The sequence below is a fragment of the Canis lupus genome, chromosome 4, assembly GCF_048164855.1.
Source record: "Canis lupus baileyi chromosome 4, mCanLup2.hap1, whole genome shotgun sequence".
NCBI lineage: Eukaryota > Metazoa > Chordata > Mammalia > Carnivora > Canidae > Canis > Canis lupus.
Window position 1 is genome coordinate 28,299,535 of NC_132841.1, and position 18,263 is coordinate 28,317,797.

The 18,263-nt window shown below is 48.1% G+C and overlaps 1 long non-coding RNA gene across 5 annotated transcripts in view; it reads right to left on the reverse strand.

The window, feature by feature from the left end:
* Positions 1-878: 878 nt before the first annotated feature.
* The window catches only part of LOC140632070 (uncharacterized), a 67,928-nt gene continuing 50,543 nt past the window's right edge, over positions 879-18,263 (reverse strand). For all 5 annotated transcript variants that reach the window (XR_012029580.1, XR_012029582.1, XR_012029583.1 and 2 more), the window contains 2 exons: positions 3,636-3,843; positions 879-1,203 (listed from right to left, as the gene is read on the reverse strand). This is a non-coding gene — a long non-coding RNA (uncharacterized lncRNA). The remainder of the gene's footprint in view (positions 1,204-3,635; positions 3,844-18,263) is intronic.

Below are 18,263 nucleotides of genomic sequence, written 5' to 3' on the forward strand. Positions count from 1 at the left end.
GAAAGCAAACGTAACCTATTCTGAGTCCCTATTTGGCAAAGGTAATAAAAATGTTCATCTCTGTCATTCTGGGACTCCACACCCCGTCCTGGGGAGACTGTGACCACTGTGACCCTCCCAGCATCTTCCAAGTGGTGTTGAGACACCGCAGTGCAAGACCCTTAAAGCTGCAGACCCCACACCCTCACCCTGGTGCCTGAGACCCCCGTCTCCTTCCTCAATTCCACTCCCAAATCGCAAGCCCCCACTGCCCATGCCTTCCATCCCCAGCCTTCGCACAGGGCACACGCAAGGGGTGCCCTGAGCCCCGAGGGGTTCTTGCCCAGCTACTGCACAGGTGTCCCCAGACCTCAGGATCCCCATACAGAGAGAGGTGGCCCAGGAAGGGGGCGGTCAGGCCCTTCAGGGACCTGGGGGAAGCCTCTCTACTCTACCCCCCACTGTCTCTCTCAATTACTTTTGCTTTTTTTTTTTTTTAGATTTTATTTATTTATTCATGAGAGAGAGGCAGAGACACAGGCAGAGGAGAGGGAGAAGCAGGCTCCCCATGGAGAGCCCAATGAGGGACTCGATCCCAGGACCCCAGGATCACTCCCTGAGCCGAAGGCAGACGCTCAACCGCTGAGCCACCCAGGTGCCCCTACTTTAGCTTTTTAACCAACTTTTTTTTTTTTTTTTAAATCATTGACAGCTTGGGAAACTCCTTTTCAGCTCCACAACTTATTATCAGGAATTCTTCAGGATTGTTACCAAATGTGGGGAAACTTCTTTCAAGGTTCTTTCATATATATATTGGCCAGGAAACGTCATGACATTTCAAGTCTTCTTTTTTTTTTAATATATTTTTTTGTAATTTTTATTTATTTATGATAGTCACAGAGAGAGAGAGAGGCGCAGAGACACAGGCAGAGGGAGAAGCAGGCTCCATGCACCAGGAGCCCGACGTGGGATTCGACCCCGGGTCTCCAGGATCGCGCCCTGGGCCAAAGGTAGGCGCCAAACCGCTGCGCCACCCAGGGATCCCAAGTCTTCTTAAGTGTACAAGTCCATGGTTCTTCTGTTGCTCCCAATTACCTTTGGCAATGCACTTCTTGGAGCTTCCAAACACAGTGGTTTCTAAAAGTCATCAGTTAAAATGCTGATTTCTTAGAAGACGGTGCAAGGCAGTCATCTTTCTTGGAAGTAGACATCGGCTTGCTGCAGCTGGGAGAGAAAAGAGAACTAACAATTACCAAACACCTACCGTGTGTCGGTCCTACCGACTGGAGATCCTTTTCAGCCGGTGTATTTAATCCTCTCTCCCCGGCCTTTCAGTGTGAAAGGGCACCACTCAGTTGGGTGTGGTGGGGCTGGGATTGAACCTGAGACCGGGAGGCTGCAGGCCCCAGGACCACAGACAGCCCACAGCTCATGAAGTAGGAGCTTTTGCCCTCTGCTGGGATGACCACAAGACCCCAGAGCACCTGACTGGGGTACCTGGGCCCACGCATATTTTTTCCCTTCTGTTTAAAAATGTTTCCATCAATTGTCCATAATTTATTTTAGGAATGTTGAAGAATTAAAAATAATGCACACAAAAAGGCCTGTTCACAGTAGTAGGTCTTCAATGAGTTATGGCCAACCCTGTGATCCTAATCATCATTCTTCCCCCCACCCCCTCTGCCCCACCGCGTTTCCCCCCCGCCATAAAAGCACTTTGAACTGCAAAGGTTAACTGGCTCCTCCCCACCTCCTGGCTTTCCAATTTGGGCTGCTAATGAGCAGATGTTCCTGGAGATGAGAGCAAGTGTGGGGGAGAGGAGAGGCAGGGACTCCCCGTCCCCTCTAGGAGAGGCACCTGCACACCTAGGCCACCCGTGCCCGGTAAAGAACACCTCTGCTGCAACTCGAGGCCTGGCCTGGCTCTCTGGGTCTCCCGTTTTGTGGCTAGAAATACTGGCTTAGCTGAGTCTCCTTTCCTTGCTGGGCCTGTTTCCTGCTTATAAAAGGAGGGAGTTGGACCAGGTGGATTCCCTTTGCTCTTCGGCCCTTTCATTCAGCATTCCCTGGGTGCCCACTGCGCCCAGCCTGGCCCAGGCAGGGGAGTGGAGCGTGAGGGAGACTCCGCAGGCCCTACCTGCTGGCCGCTTACCGGGAAGCTCTCAGAGCCTAGGTTCTTGGAGCCTGAGGCTCCTCAGCGTGTTTCCTCACCTCCCAGACTCCTGCTGTCTCTTTTTAAATGACAGAACCAAAGGTGTCCAGATCAGCCTTTGAAGGACCACCCACCCTTTACAGGGAGACACCCAGAAGTCACTCACCCTATCAGAGAGAAAATGTGAGCCAACCCCAACAGCCCCCCAATTCCCCGCCCTCCTCCCCGCTGCAGCTTCGGGAGGCTCTCTGCCCTGCGTGGAACACTGAGCAGGCAAGGCCCCGGAAGCAAGATGCCTGACTCTCAGCCCCTGGCCACAGCCGTGAGGTCACCCAGCAGCTGCTGGGCATGAGCACGGGCTCCTGCAAAGACACCTGGGACAAAGCCAGCGGGAGGGCTGCAAGGAGCGTCACTCTGGGAGGGTCAGCTTCCAGAGCATGAGGTCACAGGCTTCATGCGCTGAGGTGGTGGAGTGTGTCCTGAAGGAGGTCCTTGCCTCTGCTCCGGTGGTCTGGCTGGCTTGCCACCAACCCAAACATCCCAGGCCCACACCAATGAAAGACGCTGTGGCAGCCAGCCCTCAAAGCCCAGGAAGCCAGCTCATGCCAAATTCCTATGTGCCTCCTGCCACCGCACAGGGCCATAGCACAGCGGTCAAGCACACAGGGGCTGTGGCCACGAGCCTGGGTTCCAGTTCTGGCTTTCTCACCTACTCACTGTGTGATCCCGGGCAAGTTCCTTAACCTCTCTGTGTCTCAGTTTTCTCTTCCGTGACGTGGAAATGATAATAATAACCTTCTACCTTGTAGGGTGGTTGGGAGGATTAATGGATTCTTACATTTTGTGTATGTGTGTGTCTAACATTCTATTGAATCCTCATGTACAAAAGCTTCATATACACGAAGTAGGTTGACTTATAGGAACTCAGCTCCCCAAAGGTTCAGCCCCGACCACAGCTGGCCCTCTGGCTGTCCAGTGTGGTGGGATCAGAGATGACTGGACACCAACCCAGGAAGCTCGTCTACTTTGGATCTCCCTGCAGTCGCCCATCTCACATGGCAGGGCACAGTACGTTTACACCGTCTGACCCGTTATGTTATTTTGTTTAGTGCTCTGCTCTTTGTTAAAAAAAAAAAATTATATTGCAATTTATTTTTATTTATTTATTTATTTATTTATTTATTTTTATATTGCAATTTAAAAATTTGGTTAGTTTTCGGTGGGAGGGAACAGCGACAGAGTGGGTCTTCGGAGTCACCTCTGGAGCCAGAGTTGTGGTGTCACCTCCCCTTCCACTTCCCATTACGAACAATAAAGGCAGTTGACACCATAAAATCAATGAATAAAAAAAAATTTTAAAACCCTCGAATACCTTATGTGCATATCTTCATGCACATTAAGTATCTAACCCTCATATATATTATGCACATAATCCTCATCTATATTATACACAGTCTTCATATTATACTTTAGGACAGGGACTGGCACTTAGTGCATCACGTACCTGCTGTATTGTTGTATTATCACCACTTCTTCATGCATAGAATCCTTCATTGTCCATAGCATGCACAGCTTACAAATTCCCTTCATATTCATTGTCTCAAATACAGGTTTGTACATTTTATTCTTCAGCCACTAGAATGTAAGCCTCATGAGAGCAGGGAATTCTCAACCGTTTTCGTTCACTGTATCCTGGAAGCCTAGACTAGTACCTGGGGACAAAATGGATGCTGCATAAATATCTGTTAAATGGGTGGATGAATGACTTCAACAAACATTTCTGGAAAGCCAACTTGTATGCCAGGCACTGAGGATTCAAAGGTTAAAAACTATGGTAATCGGCCTTTGAAAAAGACTCAAGTCAACCGGTAATTTACTTGTAGAGTGATCAAATGCATGACCCTGTGACAGACCAGCCCCAAGAGCAGCGGTTCTCAGCAGTATTTTCGCCCCAGCATCCCCGGGGGACCAGACTCAGCCCCAGCAGAGATGGTGGCTCTCCAGCTGGGGAAGCCTCCGGGAGAGGGTTGGAGGGAGGAAGGGAGGGGAGAACACACACTCTTGAGAATCACTGTGCGGGGTTAGCCTACTAGGAGGATCAAGGTCTGCTGTCCACTGGGTACCATTATGGGTTTGGTTTTGTTTTTTACAATTACATCTTAGATAAACTGGTCCCATGTTTCCATGGAGTCTCTCTGTTCTCACCTTTTGTTGGTAAGATTTTATTTATTTAATCATGAGACACACAGAGAGAGGCAGAGACACAGGCAGAGGGAGATGCAGCCTCTCTGCTGGGATCCCGAAGTGGGACTCGATCCTGGGACCCCAGAGATCACACCTTGAGTGGAAGGCAGATGCTCAACCGCTGAACCACCCAGGTGCCCCTGTTCTCACCTTCTTAAGGCTATTTTGGGCATCTAAGACAGACTGCTGGGGCAGTCTTATCATGTTCAGTATAGTCTTCATACGGGGGGCTTGAACAAATCCACCTCCCTTAGACACAGTAGGAGGGAATGGTGGAAGAAGATGCTTTCCTTTCCCCCATCATGGCTCCTCCTCTTCTTTCTTTGGTATTGGGGATCGAGCAATGACTTGGGAATTGAGAGACGTGAGTTCAAGTCCCAGGTTATGTCGTAGGAAAATGCAAATCAAAATCACAAGGAGATTCCACTTTGTCCCCGCTTGGGTGGCTAGAGCCAAGGCCAGCAATGAGCGTGGGTGAAGATGTGGAGAAGCTGAAGCCCTCATACACTGCCGGTGGAAGTGTAAAGTGGTGCGCGTGCTCTGGAGAACAGTGTGGCAGTTCCTCGAAAGGTTAAACCTAGGGATCCCTGGGTGGCGCAGCTGTTTGGCGCCTGCCTTTGGCCCAGGGCGCGATCCTGGAGACCCGGGATCGGATCCCACGTCGGGCTCCCGGTGCATGGAGCCTGCTTCTCCCTCTGTCTGTGTCTCTGCCTCTCTCTCTCTGTGTGACTATCATAAATAAATAAAAATTTAAAAAAAAAAAAAAGTAAACCTTTTAAAAAAAAAAAAAAAAAGGTTAAACCTAGACTTACCATATGATGTGGCAATTCCATCCCTAGGTGTGTCCCCAAAAGAAATGAAAATGTCTGTACACAGATATTCAGAGCAGCATTATCCACAATAGCCAAAAAGTGGAAGCCACCGAAATACCAGTCCACTGACGGATGGCTGGGCGAAACCTGGCATAGCCACCCAGTGGAATATTCCTTTTCAGCCACAGAAAGGAATGAAGTTCTCATGCACGCTGCAACACGGATGGACCCTAGAAACATGCATGTGAAAGCACCCAGACACTAGAGGCTACATATCGTGTGATTCCATTTCTGTGCAATGCCCAGAACAGGCAAATCTACGAAGACAGGAAGCAGGTTAGCGATTTCCAGGAGGAAATCCCTCCCCCAAATGTATCTGGTTGAGATACAGTCATCTTCTTAAGTCCTTACCATACCCTCAGAAGAAATAGGATTGTAATTAAAAGTCACGGCGGGTGCGGGGGGGGGGGGGGGAGGTACACCTGAGTGGCTCAGTGGTTGAGCCTCTGCCTTCGACTCAGAGAGTGACCCCGGGGTCCCAGGATCGAGTCCTGCATCGGGCTCCCCGTGGGGAGCCTGCTTCTCCCTCTGCCTGTGTCTCTGCCTCTCTGTGTGTCTCGTGATTAAATAAATAAAATCTTTAAAATAAAAAAATAAAAGTCACAAGGGATTGCCTGTTTAGAGGACTCCTGGAAACCCATCCTGTGTAAAGCGCCTCATTACCTACTCATTTGCCTCTCCTTCCTCGGGCCTGATTGTCACGTGGTGAACTTGCTTCAGGTCAGGCCTTGCTATAGTGGGGAATGGGTGCTGCGCCTAACAGGGTGCTGACGGCCGGCCTGCCGGGGAGAATATTTTAAAGCACTTTTCCAAGTATAAACAAAGCTCCGGATGAAACCTTCCTCTCGTCGATGTCTAACTCTCTGTGATAAATTGTCTCCCTCCCACCGCCCCCACCACCCCTTCTTTTGGAAAGTGCCCCTGAACCAAATCAAATGAGGACAGGCTCCATCTCGGAGGCCTGAGTAAGGAAGCAGACAATAATCTTTTAATGGGATGCTATTTTTCAAACCGACATTTAGCCTACGCGAAGCAGCAGACGTGGAAGCAGGGAGGACAGGAGGTGTCTGGAGCAGGAGGGACAGCTGCAAGGCAGGGCTGCAAGGCAGGTGCTTATTACGGCGGAGCCAGCGAGGACCTCAGCTCCCTCCCTGGACTAGGGCTGATGAAAATTAAAATTTTTTAAATTTAAAATTCAAAAATTAAAAAATCATACGGGAGTAGAAAATCCTTAAAAATGAAGTTGGAAGGCATTTTAGAGCTGCAAAGAACCCTAGTGATGGTTTTCCAATCAAACACTTCCTTTGACACATTGGGGTGAGCCCACAGGGGTAAGGAGCCGGCCCAGGGGGACCTGGTCCAGGTGATTGGGGTGGGGCCCAGGGAAGAGGCCCTGGCTCCTCAGCTCCTTCCCAACCATCCTGATGACCTCCAGGAGGAAGCCTTACAGGGGGCAGGTGTGTCTCACCATCTCCCTCTGGATCCAGCCGACACGGCCCAGCAGCAACATCAGGATCTTTGGTTTGTGGTGGCGGCAGCGGGGAGTTTTTAAGCGTTATTTTCTATTTATAACATGCAATTCTGGCTTTCCTTTATGATACTGATTTCAAGTTTTCTCGAAATTTCAATGTTTCTCGAAACATACACTTGTGTCCAAAAGAGTGAATTATTTAAAGAAAAATAGTGTATAAATAAACAGGAACCAGATATGTCAAAAATCTGGAAGACGACACATGAATGAGAAGCATTCATCTGGTGCAAACTGGCAATAATCGTGTAAATTCGTCCCTGAAATACACACATACACACACACGCACACAATCCCTGGCTAGTGTTTAGCCAGTCTCGGCTTACATATCACCGGTGACAGGAAGCTTACTACTTTTCTGCTGAGTCTCTACCAATGTGTAGAAGGACATTGCTCCATGGTCAAAATAAGAAAGCTCCTACTTAATACTTCCCAGCGTCAGAACCCCTTCCCGCAGCCCCAGTGCTGCCCCGCCGAGACTGCATAGGTTCTGACCATCCTTCCTGGCAGGTCCAGGACTGAGCTCTGTGGACGACTGGTCCCCAAATACAGGCTTCCAACTCAAGTCTGGGGACGGTTGCGTGAGGACTCTGAGGTCCCAGCGGAAGGGAGGCAAAGAGCTTTCTCTCTCTCTGAGTCTGTACTTGGGTGGAGGGATGGAGAGGGCTGGGCATGTGGCCCTCCAGACCCACAGGCCTCAAAGGCAGCACCGGGAATTCTGGGGCTGCAGAGAGGAAAGGAAGGAGAGGCCGGGACCCCCGCCCCCAAAACAGACCTCTAGGACTTCGTAAATTTGTGGAAGCCTCTGATGGAGAGGGACCCTGAAGCCCCCGGCTCGGCCTCTGAGGTTCTCACTGCCACACTCACATGCACACACACAGTGACTTAGGGAACCCTGCCCAGGAAGCAAAAAAGGTCTCCCTTTCCACACACGACCTCTGGCCCATCATTTTGTGGCCTGGCCACTGTGCATTTTCAGGGATCCCCGCGGTCCTGTTGGCAGGCGAGTCCCAGACACCCCACCATTCCAGGCCTGCTTCCTTCCCATCAGCTTCAGGGATGTGCTGCTTCTAGCAACTCCTCAGCCAGCTCCCAGACACAACCTTGCTGACTTTCTTCCCAGCCCCAGTGTCCTCAGCTGCCCTCCCTCCCCCTCCTGTGGTGCAGGTCATCAGTCCCTTTTCTTTCATCCTGGCACAGCTGCCAATCAGCACACAGAAGTGAGAAGTGAGCAGACCAACAGACAGCAGGAGGTGACTGTTTCCAGGCTTTGCAGAGAGGTCCCTCCTGCGGGGTGCTAGAGCCAGCCCCCATCCCCTTTGATGGCTCAGGAAGTCTCCAGCACTGTGCTGCTGACATTTATCCCAGCGCCCTCCTTCCCACCTCCACCCCCAGTGGGGGCCCTTCCCTCACCCAGGAAAAGTCAAGTGAGGTCATTCTGTGCCAGCTCAGAAGTCTCTGGAATCACAGGTCCTGTCCTTCTAGCTGGCTCTCTGCACACAGATGCCTTCCCTGGCCACCCTTCCGGCATGGCGGTTACTGGGAGAGGCTAGCCGGTGGGCCACCCTGAACACCTGGGGATTTTCCGAGCCCTGGTGAGAACAAATATGGAAAGAGTTGCATTTGGTTTTTCCTACTTGAGACTTTTTTCAACTGATCTGAAGCAAAAAGGTAAAATGTGGGGGCACCCCAGTGGCTCAGTGGTTGAGCATCTGTCTTTGGCTCAGGTCATGATCCTGGGGTCCTGGGATCCAGTCCTACATGGGGAGCCTCCCTCTGCCTATGTCTCTGCCTCTCTCTGTGTCTCTCATGAATAAATAAATATAATTTTTTTTAAAAAAGTAAAATGTGTTTCCTTACCCCAAATTTTAAGCAAAAAGTAATTTCCCACTTTCCAGCTCAAACTTGATTCAAATCTCCTGTAATCCGCTACCCCCCCACCCACCCCCAGGACAGGGGCTGCAAGTGGCCACCTAGCCCCGGGGCAGGGGTGACCTGGAGCAATGTCTTCTGGGCCAAGCCCCTCTCTGACAGTCCTCAGAAGGTGACAGCCTCTGTCCTCCTTGCCGTTCCCGTCTGCTCGGCAGCCCTGCACAGGGTGGCAGAGAGCCCACCCGGGAACGACAGTCCATTCTCCCAGAAAGGGCCACAGCCCAGGCTCCACAGGCCAAACGCAGACCAAGGCAAGTGGAAAGGTGTAGGTTCCCCGGAGCTGAGGGCAGACCATCCTCAAGTTCCCAAAGACCAGCTCTGTTCCGTGTTGCTTGTTGAATGTAGAAGGCAGGGGAGCAAGGAGGAGAGACGGTGGGGACCGTCCGTCTCAGGACGCTCCTGTTCTCCTGAGAGGAGAACGTTGCAAAATGGTGCAAGCATTTGGGCGCCTTGCCCTGCCAACCAAGGTATTTCATAGACGGGCAAGACGAATTCACGGTTTGAAAAAATAACCACGGGGATCCCTGGGTGGCTCAGCGGTTAAGCACCTGCCTTCAGCCTGGGGTGTGATCCTGGAGCCCGGGATCGAGTCCCACGTTGGGCTCCCTGCATGGAGCCTGCTTCTCCCTCTGCCTGTGGCTCTGCCTCTCTCTCTCTCTCTCTGTCTCATAAGTAAATAAAAATTTTAAAAAATCTTTAAAAAATAAACATTTATATTATTAAAAAGAAAAAATAACCACAAGAGCGGTTACCTCAGGGGCCGGGGTCAGACACTGACTGAGGTGGACGTGCAGGAAATTTCTGGGGTGATAGGATTCTTTCTACTTCAGAAGAGAAAACCCGTGAACAAATACCAAGCTCTCGAGCAGCGCTAATGGAACATTTCTGCGGTGATGGAAATGCTCTGTGCCTGGTTCATGCAGTACAGCTCCCGGCAATCACTGGGCTGTGTGGCCTTGAAACCAGGCATGCAGGCACCCCAGCCCCCCAGGCCCGCGGAGGCCAGGCCAGGGCCTGCTTCTCCGTAGAGACAGAGGGGGACTCACCCAGGGCGGCACACGGCCACCAGCCGGACGGGCAGGGAGTGCCAAGTCTCCGGATTCGGATCCGGAGGTGTGCACTGGCTCCCCTGGCGCCCGGAGGAAGGGGGCAGCCCCAGGGTCGGGGGCAGGGGAGCCCTGAGGGTGGAGGAGCAAGCCCCAGATCTCAGCCAGACGCCGGGAACTGCAGCCCCAGCCCTGAGAGCACAAGCTCCGGGGGCTGCCTCTGGGCCAACGGGGACAAACCCCAGCCCGTGCCGACACTGCACACTTTACAACACGCTTCCACGCACGCTCTCCTTCCTTCCTTCCTTCCTTCCTTCCTTCCTTCCTTCCTTCCCTCCCTTCCGTCCGAGTGGTGGTCCGCAAACACGGGGGAGAGGCAAGAGGTCCAGACTCTGAGTCAGACTGCCGGGGTTGGAATTTGGATATGCCGGGCCCAGACATCTGTCACATGGCCCATCTTAGCCTCTCTGTGCCTCAGTTTCCCAACTTGTAAAATGGGAATAATAATAGCAGAGGCCTCACTGAGCGGTCATGGGAATTAAATGAAACGATCCGCTCACACAAAGCCCTCCTCATTAGTATGATCATACGGCTGCTGCTGCTCTTTCCGGGCGGTCATTGTCAGAGAGCGGGCCAGAGCTGGAGGGGGGCCAGGGGGTGCGTCAGCATCAGTGCCAAGCCGCCTGGCCGCCGCAGGCGGGGCTGGAGCTACAGCACCCTCTCCCCTCCCAGAGCCAACCCCGGAGCTGCACTCGGCTCTGAAGTGGCTGCCCTTAGAGGGAGATTACCTTTGGCTCCTGAATCTCCCGCTTGGAAGTGTGTCCTCTGGAGCTGACTCCCCAGGTCCAGATTAGTCCCCAGGAGCATCACTGCCAGAGCTAAGGGTCCGTCTCCTGCTGCCCAGCCAGCAGCTCCTGGCCCTTCTTCCCAGAGGCCGTGGTCAAGAGGGGAGGTTTATAGGATCAAATTCATGTAGGAAGAGAGGGACCCTCCCATTGTACCACCAGCCCACCCGGGGGTGGGGGAAGGACGGGCAAAGCCCCCACTAGTCAACTGTGTGTGTGCACATTTGTGTGAGAGTTTTTCCATTTGCAGAGCATCACACTCGAGAGCTAACTTGGTAGTTATGAAAACCTAGACGGGCAGGTGTTTTTTATTCCTAGTTTCAAGATGAGAACTGAGTCACTGAGGGGCTAAAGGACCTGCCCAGGATCAGCTGTGTTAACTCTTGCGGAGTGTTACCAGCATCCCATCAATGATTACATTTCTGGAAAGTTCCCCGAGGGCACCACCTATAATCAGAACAAGCACTGCTGAAGTCAGGGCCAGGGGTCTGTCCAACCGGGTGTCATGGCTTCGTTTTCCTTAGCCCCACACCCGGGCATTGCCATTGTGCCATCCCCCAGAAACAACCCACACACCCCCACCGGCTGGTGGGTGGCATATTGGGGTCCAGTACACAGACCGTTTTGCAGCACCTCTGTGCTAAGCACTGTGTCTGGGGCAGCTAGGCGGCGGGGTGATGATAACGGCGACACACGAGTTGCAGAGGCTGGCTTTGCAAAGGTAATAGGCATCCAGTTGCTTAGACACCAGGGCTCCAGGCTGAGCTATGATTCATGTCCACAACTGGGGAGAAAAATCTGTTGATAGTTGGCTGCAAAGATAATGCCTTGTAAGTTTAAGTGACATCCTGTGTCTTAATTATGGTAATAGCTGCCGTCACGGAGCACCTCCGGCTCGCCAGGCCCTGCACTAGGTGCCGTAAATAGCACAGCCTCAATCAAATCTCACCTTAATTGATAGACACCTTGTGAAATAGCCCTATCATCAGAGCCTTACACATGAGGACGCTGAGGCCTACCAAAAAGCCACCAGCCCAGTGTCCTGATGGTCGTGCCAGGACGTGAACCCGGGCCGTGCGATTCTAAAGTCTCATGCTGAACTGTGACTGTAGGTCTCTCACTACAAAAGACACACAGCACATGCCACGTGAAATATCCCATTTAAAACCCATCTGATCGGGATCCCTGGGTGGCGCAGCGGTTTGGCGCCTGCCTTTGGCCCAGGGCGTGATCCTGGAGACCCGGGATCGAATCCCACATCGGGCTCCCGGTGCATGGAGTCTGCTTCTCCCTCTGCCTGTGTCTCTGCCCCTCTCTCTTTCTCTCTGTGTGACTATCATAAAAAGATAAAAAAAAACCCATCTGATCACCTTGAGCCACAAATATATAAATAAAGTTCCTCCTTATTCAATTTATTAATCCTCTGTCTACCCCCAACCGAGGACTTTGGCCGCATTTTTGTCCACAGCGGTGGCATAAATCGAATAAGCCAGTCTTGGCCTATCTGAGCATACAGGGTTCCTAGGCTGAAACCTGGGTTTGAACCTCATTGTTCCATTTTGTGGCCAATTCAGATGACCCCTAGGCTGGACGTCATGCTGTGCCCAGGACACATCACCTAGGGCAGAGGTGCTTGGGGCTTGGAATAGGGCTCTGAATTCTAGCAGCCATGTGTCCTGGGGTAGGTAGTCCGTTCACATCCCTGTAGCCAAGCTTCACCTGTCAGATAGGCTCCAGGACCCCACCTTCCCAGCACAGCCGAGATGACGTCAGAACAGATGGTTCTACCGCTGACTGGCCCCTTGCTGTGCACCAGCCACTGTGCCTACCTTATCTAACTTGATCCACACAACAGCCCTGCAAGGTAGGTACTATCACAGCCTGCATTTTACAGATGAGAAAGCCGAGGCTCAGAGGGACAAATGATTTGTGCAGGGTTAGACAAGGAGTAAGGGGCATGTCCATGTCCATTCTATACATGGCCTTGCTCTTGAGCCCCTGGCAGCTCTGCGGGTGCCCTGCAGCCTGTAGAGCTCTGTAGAAGGTAAAGCCCAGCTCCTAGCACCTGCTCTCACCAGGTGGCCTCGTTTCCTGGCTAATCCTGTTCTCTTGATCTTAGGCTCACTGATTCAGAAGTTATAGAAGAACCTCATCTCCTCCAGACTTAAAAGCTGACTTGTGCCTGATGGTGCCCGTCTCTGGAACATATACTCCTTGATGCATCAGCCAGCTCTGTGCAGCTCACAACACAGGGCAGGGGTTTGACTAATGTTGACACAGAAACCCATTAGTGTCCCATCCCCGTCTCGGTGGAGTCCCGCACTCATGACACCTGGTGGGCTCAGATGAGACACTGCATCTCCGGGCATCAAGGCGGAACATTTGGCATTCCCCAGCTGGCTCTGGCAGGTCTCTGCAACTGCCTGAAACAAAGCAAGTCCTGACACAAACGTCAGGCAGATCGATGTTGAGCTGCCTTGGGTAGGAGCTCATTAAGGGTTTGCTGCTTCCAGGACTGCTTGAGAGGCCCCCTCTCCCTAATCCTCAGCACGGTCTCATCCGTCTTTAACCATCCCCATTCCCGACGCCCCTGTAAGCCCACTGATCTAGTGCGAGGGCCTGTTCTAAATGCTGACATGTACTAACACATTCACTCTTGTGACAGCTTTTAACCACATGCTAGGTTTGCTGGGAAAAGCCCTGATTTGTACTGTTACAGCATTTCACATCAGATCATATCATACTGTTTGAACCAGTAATACAATTTCATGGTAAGAAATATAAAAAGAATACAAGGATCTAAGACGGCCTGTTCCCAGGATGAGCTGTCCTGCAACAGCTTCTAAACAGGAACAAGATGGGGTCTGCTCTCTCCTCCAGCGGACAGCTCCCCACTGACCCTGGCTGTGGCCTGGAGCAGAGCTGAAGACTTACCACCCTTGGGTCAGAACCATGGAGCTGATGCTTTCTGAACTTGGATCTTCCAAGGACCCTGTCCCAATTTTTGCCCCATTCACATAGTGCCTCTACTTTTTAGTTCTTTACATAATAATTATCTTTAAATTAGTTCACTTTGATTTAAATAATCTTTAAAGGAAACACTAGCCTAAAAGAGACAGTGTGGAGTGACTCCTAAGAATGTGGGCTCTGGATTGGAGCCAAGCATGGCCCTTTCCAAACTGTGACTCTCTAGGTAGCTTACTAAAATTCCCTGAACCCCAGTTTCTATACACAGAAAGCGGAGTACTAGAACCCCTCTCATAGGTTGTCATGAGGATAAAAAGAGCTACTAATCAGAAAGCATTCAAAACACTGCAAACAGTGTTTGAACTTGATATGTGCTAGCTACTGCTGAGGCATATTCCTTGCCATAAGTAGGACATAACTACAAAAATAAGCACAAAGGAAACCAAACAATTTATGAAACATTAACCAGAGACTGCCTGCCTGAAGCCCAGTTTTCTTTGTTAGAACTGAGATGCAGAAAGTTTAGAAGTACTGAAAACCTATAATCCGTAAATGAGATATAGTCACAAGTATTGAGGAGAACTGAGAGGAGAATCACTGTCTCATCCTGTGATACACTATTGTCATTGCCACCCCTGTGTCCCATCTACAATCAGCTTGCATATTATCTATGACAGTCCACACTCTGGGACCAAGTCAAGCAGGAAACTCCTGGGGGAGTTACGCCTCTCTAGCAAAGGGGCTTGCTGATTTGACAAAGTGCTTTTTCAAACTATTTGTCCTGGATCCTTCTCCACCTCCACCCTCATCCTGCTGTGTCTGTCTTCCCCAGTGAGAATAACTATGTCCAATGTCAGCTGCTCTTCATGGAAGAGTGTGCTTGTGTGAACAGCCTAGAGGCAGAAAAGAGGTTGAGCCCAGTGTGTGAAAATGCACCTCAGTGGAGCCTCAAGGGTCCCTTGCACACACTGCAGAATTTGAGGGAAATTTCATATTTGCTTTATTAAGTTCTTGACCAACCCAGTGAAAAATTCAGACATATGATGCTAAAACCAAAGAAAGCCACAATTAGCTTAAACTGCACAGGTAGTAGATGACATTAAGGAATTTAAAAAAAATTTTTTTTTAAAAAAGGAATTAGTATTGCTAGGTAGGATGATTTTGTGCTTATGATTTTTTTTAAAGTCTGTGTCTGTTAGAGAAAAATATGCCAATGCCTTGGATTTGCTTTGATTACTCCAGTAAAGAATAAAGAGAAGGAGGAGGAGCAGGAGGAGGAGGGGGAGGAAGGAGAGGAGAATGAAGGAGGGGGAAGGGAAGGAGGAAGAAGGAGGGGAAGGAGGAAGGGGAAAAGGAGGAGGGGAAGGTCAGGAGCAACAGCAGAATGGGAAGAATATATTTTTTAAAGGGTGAAAGAATATTGATATTTAGTGAAGCAGAGCAATGAACACATAGGAATTCATTACATTTGTTTAATATGTATGTGACCCATATGTATTACAATTCATATGTATGTTTTGATACATAGATTCATACATACACACATTTCTCATAATAAAAAAGTTTTCTTAAAAATTTATGCTTAGTATATTCAAAGAGATAAAAGGAAAAAAATATCAACAATGCTAGCAAAGAAAGAACTAGGAAAAAACATCCCAGACTTGAAAAAGAAATCTAGGAATCCTAGGACTGAAAAACACAGCAACTAAGAGGAATTACTCAATGGATAGGCCGATATTCCTAAGCAGAGAAGTAATGAATTGAAAAATTAGTTAGAAAAAAAATCTTGGGGATCCCTGGGTGGCACAGTGGTTTAGCACCTGCCTTTGTCCCAGGGCGCGATCCTGGAGACCCGGGATCGAATCCCACGTCAGGCTCCCGGTGCATGGAGCCTGCTTCTCCCTCTGCCTGTGTCTCTGCCTCTCTCTCTCTCTCTCTCTCTCTCTGTGTGTGTGACTATCATAAATAAATAAAAATTTAAAAAAGAAAAAAAAGAAAAAAAATCTCCATTGGGACACCTGGGTAGCTCAGTGGTTGAGCGTCTGTCTGCCTTTGACTCAGGGTGTGATCCTGGGGTCTGGGACCAAGTCCGACATCAGGCTCCTTGTGGGAGCCTGCTTCTCCCTCTGCCTATGTCTCTGCCTCTTTCTCTATCTCTCTCTCTCTCTCTCTCATAAATAAATAAATAAAATCTTTAAAAAAGAAAAAAGAAAAAGAAAAAGAATCTCCGGAAAGGAGCATAGAGAGGAAAATATGTATGGAAAAATATTTTTTTAAATGTTAGAGACTTAGACAAAACAGTGAGAAGGTCCAACATATTTGTAACCAGTCTCAAGAAGAATGGAGAGGAAAGGGGACAAAAAAAATATTTAAACTTATAATGGGTGAGAACACTGCCCTATACATGAAAGCCATCATGTCACAGATTTAAGAATCCCTACAGCCTCCAGGCCAGCTATGTTAAGGAGCAGGGGGAGAAAACACCCAGCCACATCAGAGTCAAACTATAGGGAACAAAGGACAAAGAGAAAAATCTTAAAAGCAGGTTAAGTGAAAACAAATGAGAAAATGAACAGATTAACTTCTAAGAAACAGCAATTAGACAAACAACTGACTTCTCAAAAGAAACAAGGGAAAGTAGGAGTCAGTCAAATGACATCTTTCAAAACTGAAAGAAAGGACCTGCAACCTAGACTTCTATACCCAGCAAAGTTATCCTTCAAGACGAAGATAAAATAAGAGCACTTGCAGACCATCTGGGGAAATGTTTCACCAAGAAGTGAGCAAAAGGAAGTACTAAAGGGCGTTCTTCCAACAGAAAAGCAGTGATTCCAAACTGAAGTTTGCAGATGCAGGTTGGAATAAAAAGCAATGAAAATCATAAAAATACGAGTCAGTATAAGTGACCACAGACTGTGTAAATAATAATAATGTATAGACCTGCCTGGGTGGCTCAGTCAGGCCAGTGTCTGGCTCTTGATTTCAGCTCAGATTATGATCTCAGAGTCATGGAATCAAGCCCTGTGCCAAGATACGTGCTCAGTGGGGAATCTGCTCAAGGTTCTCTCCCTCTCCGTCTGGCCCCCCCACTCCTATAAATTAATTAATTAATTAATATATAAATAGATAAATAAATAAATAAATCTTTTTTTAAAAAAGGAATAATAATGTATTGTTGAGTTTAAAATATTAAGAAATTTAAATATGTGTCATCAATGGACATGTAAGTCAAGAAAAGTGTCCATGAAATCACAATGTTTTAACAGCCTTCCACTGTCCAGAATGATGGCATTACTAGTAATCACTTCTAGGTTTTTGATAAGTCAAAGATGAAGGTTCCAATTTCTGAAGTGAACACCAAAAAAATATTGAATTTGTATAACTTCCAAGCTAACAGAGAGTGTGAAAGGAATGATAATATACTCAATATATCCAAAAGAGCAAGAAAAGAGGAAAGGGGGAATTAGACTAGGCAGGAAAAATAGAAAGAGCCTGGTAAAATGGTAAATTTAAATTTAAATATATTAGGAACTACATTAAATAATTAATATATTAGTCATTTATTATTAATATAAACTGTTAGTATTTAAATTTACACCATAACATGAGTAATATATTAAGACACATGCGTTTGAGGCTATACATTTCTCCATAAGCATATCTTTAGCTATAACCTACATATTTTGATATATAGTATTTTCATTATCATTCAGTTTCAAATAATTCACAATTTTCATTGTGATTATTCCTTTGGTTTATGTTTATTCAAAAGCAAGGTTTAAATTTCCAAATTTATGGCAAATTATTTTTTCTAGCTCATTTATTTTTAAAGATTTTATTTATTTATTCATGAGAGACACACAGAGAGAGGCAGACACAGGCAGAGGGAAAAGCAGGGTCCCTGCAGAGAACCTGATGTGGGACTCAATCCCACGGCCTCAGGATCACGACCTGAGTCAAAGACAGGAGTTCAACCACTGAGTCACTCAGGTGCTCCTCTAGCTCATTTCTAACTTCATGACATTGTAAGGGGGAAAAAAACCCTCTGTATTATTTTAGTCCTTTTTTTTTTTTTGTACTTGCTTTATGGCCCAGGATATGGTCAAGTTTTTTAATAAATATTCTACATTAGCTTGAAACCACATGTGTTCTAAAGTCATCAGGAGCTGTATTCCATATATCCATTGGTTCTGTTTTGCTGATTGTGTTTAAATCTTTTTTACTTTTGTCTAATTTCCTTATCAGTTACAGAGAAAAGTATGTTAAAATCTGATTATGATTGTCAATTGTTTCTTTGGGTTTGTCAGTTTTTTGTAGGTGTTTGAGACTAAGTTATTAAACATACAAATTTTAATTTCCTCAATTTTCTGGTCCATTTGCTTTCTACATGGAACTTAAACATTGACAAAGAAAAAATGCCAAATTTTCCCAGATGTTACAAAAAGAAACACAGTCCAACTCATATTATGAAGCCTACAGAATTTTGATACCAAAAGTGACAGAAACACGAAGTGGAAGAACTATGAGCCAAATCTTGTTCTTGAGTTTTATATTTTATTAATGCAAAATTCATTAATAAAATATTAGCAAGTTAATTTCAACTGTCTCTAAAAAGGTGGTCTCTAAATGCCATGACCACACTGAGTTTTATTCCAAGTACAAAGATGGCTTAACACTATGCCATATAGCGCAATAACG